Raw genomic sequence first — 3,988 nt, 5'->3', positions numbered from 1 at the left:
ATATAACAACGGATCAACGCCTCTTTAGAGAAGCTTTTATGAGAACCCTTTCAAAGAAGCTAGTAATAATTAATAATAACAATTTTAGGACCAAGAGTATGTTTGGAAACAGCCAAACTATTTATGTCACTACAACAGGAGCGGTAGATAGCGGCGGTTAAAAGATCGGATAGCAGCGGTTTTTTGACCGTCGCTAAACATACAACAACAGGTAGGTGACCACTGAAACTAAAGGCACCGGCAAACTTTTAGCGGCGGTTTTTTTTACCGCCTGAATAATCGCTGCCAAACATGGTTTTACTGGCGAATACATTTTGCGGCGGTTGAGAACTGCTGGTGCTTTCCAAGGCATAGTTGAGAAACTTTTCCTGACGATTAGTTAACTGCCGCTATTTAATTCAGTTTAAAAAATTCGATTTTGCAACATTCAACAGTAACCGCCGCTAAAGGTAATTTTTTTTCAAACAAATACTTTATTTGAATTTAGTGTTCATATGACAATCAACATTCATGAAATCTTTTAATTTAAAAATGTCTCGTATTATTTTAACTGATTATGTTTGCAATTACGGTTAAAAAAAACATACTTAATTATTCGCCATTTATGTTTTTTGTTTTCATGACCCATTTGAATTTGCTTTGCATATCTTGTTCAGGATTTCTCGAAACATTGAATTCACAATTTTTTTTATTCTAACTAATTACTAGAAACAAAACACGTGTGACGAATACGTTTATGTCCATTTTTTTATAAGCCATTTTAATTTTATTTAGTATATACGTAAAAGTTTTTAACTGTAGTTTTTACCTCAATCATTAATTTTTACACGTTAAAATTTTCTCTATCAAGAAATTTATAATATTTCAAATGTACTTACAATTAGTACTTTAGTAATGATTTTCGTCCTTAATAACTTAATATTTGTGTAACTGAATTTTTCAGTCCTACACACTACATTTAAAATAAACACGCCTTTGCCAGACCTCCGGAAGTCAACATCGCACCATGGTGGACGACATCCCTAAAGATTTGTACATATTTTCAGACTCTGAAGCCCTAGAAGATGAGCGACATATCAACGAGTGTGCAACAGTCATACATCCTCGAGCTAATAGGAAAAACGTGTGGTCAGAGATGCGCATCCTTCGAATCCGAAAAGATGCAGAATAATCTCACAAGTGCCCCGACCTGAAGCATCGAGGCTAAGAAATCCCACAGAGATCATGGGACTTGTCCACGGATATCTTGGCCGGTTGGAACAAGAGAAACATGTTCTAAAACGATAACGAGGATCCGAAAGATTCCTGAGCAGGGATGTACCACGACGAAGGGGTCAGGGGATTAGAAGAAAAGTTGTTGAACCCGAAAAACGACTTAGTTGAGTTCACCAACCAAAGAATTAACTTTGCCATGCATTCTGATCTCAATAAAATTTCGGAAGAAGACAAAGACTTTTTAGATTGAATTTATTTGTAATTTTTCGAATTCAAATATATCATTATCTTTTCTTGTACATTTATGATTGACTGCTAATATACAAGATCTTATTGTACACAGTGTTATCTAATTATAATAATTTGTTCACATCGGTACACAATAGTTTTAATTTTTCTAATTAAATTGATTATACCTAAAATTAATCGAACGCTACTATAACTCTTTAACTTACTTAGGAAAAGAGAAAAGAATTAAAAACCATAACTTAGGAGGATTTTATATTTTTTCCTCCATTTAATTATGTTAATTCCTTGTGAAACGATGCAACGCGTGGTTGAGTCATTCTGTCCTCACTGGTCCTTGTTGAGGATTTATACTGAACATTGTTGGTCTAAATTTGTTATGGTCAACATATTGATTATTCAGAAAATACTTACTAGTATTGTGTTAAACTCGATTTGGCTTAGAAGTCAGATAAATTTTATTTTATATTAAACCAAATCTTGTCAGTTTTAATTTAAAAAAAATGTGTTTTATATTATGAAAAATTCATAACAAACCATTTCTGATCATTTGGTTTTAAATTTTAAATTAAGTTTTGTAAACGATAACATTGCTACTTTTCCTAACAATCCATAACAGATAAAAACTACTTAAAAGAGACGTAGTCACTGTTGCCACCAAACCATTTTTTTTAGCTATGCACAAACTAATTTTCCTATATTCTTTAATCATGATATTAACATGTGCTTAAAATATCATCTATCTTTTTTAAAATATCTTGTCAAACAAATCTAAATCGTTATAAAAATTTGGATTTTTTAAGCCTATATAAAGATTTGTATGCTGCTAATTATCAAAATTCTCAACTTGCAATATCAAAGGTGTCAGGTTAGTTTTTCACCATACCTATCATTAATAACTCAAGAATTAATGTATTGAAAAATTTATGCTCTCCCCTATCCATCTCTTTCTGTTATGCCAAGCATAAAAGCTTTTTGTGCATTCAATTATGGTATTTAAATGATTAATATGCACAAGATTTCTTTTAATTTTCGAATTTATACATACAAAAGCTTATAAATCTAGTTTGTATTTTACCTCTTTTAATCATATAACAATTACATGTTGGCAGGAGGATTTATTTACTTTTATTATATACATAAATTATCCCAAATGATCTTTGTTTCCTGGTTAAGAATTACATACACCTAAGTGAATTTGCCAAAAAAATATAGAAGTCAACAGTAAGAGAGTTAGAATTAACTAATCAATGGCACTAAAATTGACGTCATACGCATTTTGGGCATAAGGTAAATTTTAACTTTCAATAGATTAGTTCTCTAGGATGGGTGATTATTACTTTGGGTAAGCCAAAAACTTTAATTCGCGTATGAATTAAAATTGGTTGAATTGTTCCCCCATTTGAATGGTATCATAACTCTACATCTTTTTTTGAAGGATTGAAAGTACACTTAGTTGGGTATACAACATAAAAAGCTCGATCAATCTACAGCCTCTGCTCATCCATTTTTTTCGAACACAGTAAGTCATCACCCTCAAGAAATTACACATAGTATTTACTTAACCTTTTTGTTTTATCATTGACATGGTGGTTAGTCCACGATTCTAAAACCAAAAAGGATAAATTATTATGTACTTGTAAATACGATGATTACAAGAAGCTGAAGGTTGTAAGTATTGTATATGCCTATTGATTAACAAGAAAAAAAATTCTTAAGTAACTTCCTGGACAACAATGACGAACAAAAGAAAAAAAATAGAGTAAAAAAATATAAAGCAGTCAAATTTACAAGGTAAAAATCTTAATTAGTTAGCTATGGTATCTTAAGTTAACAATAATCAAGTTTTAATTTGTTAGCCATATAATAAAAGAGTAACTTAACATAGATGAGTTATAATTGCCTTACATATATGTATGGCATCATTCTGCAATTCAGTTAAGAGTTAATCTAAAAATTAATAAGTCACTTCAGAATATATCTCATAACTAGCCCTTTACCAATTCAGATAATTCAGCAATTTAAAATTAAATTAGCAATTTTGTAACAGCTCGACAAACAAATAAAACCAAAGCAAGCCTTTGAAAAATCAACACAAAAATCAGTGACCATTTATATCCTAATTATACCTTTTAATTAATGTAGGAAACAAATTGTTTGTTCAACCAACAATTTATATCTCTGCTTAGTACCTCAAATCCCATACGACTTCTTTTCTGGTACCTTTTAATCATGGCCTATTTGAATCTAATATCTTTATCGCCCATCACAAAAACTTAGAATCCCTTTTGTTTGCATGTATCTAATGTTATTTTAACATTGTTAATTAATGAAGTCTAAAGATATTATAGGCCACAGGTCAAAACAAAATAATTGTAAACAAGGTTACCTGAAGTCTTAAACGTTGAAAGTTGAATGCCAGATCTGTAGCTCGTCCTTGTAGCTGAAAGGGTATCAAATTGCTGGCTGCTGCTACCCATTAGAACCTCGAAACAGGGGGGGCAAATGCCTTGAGTCCAGCAATGGC

This window comes from Arachis ipaensis, chromosome B04 (assembly GCF_000816755.2).
Source record: "Arachis ipaensis cultivar K30076 chromosome B04, Araip1.1, whole genome shotgun sequence".
In the NCBI taxonomy this organism is placed as follows: Eukaryota; Viridiplantae; Streptophyta; class Magnoliopsida; order Fabales; family Fabaceae; genus Arachis; species Arachis ipaensis.
The sequence above is the reverse complement of the archived record's forward strand: the minus strand, read 5'-3'. Positions refer to the sequence as shown.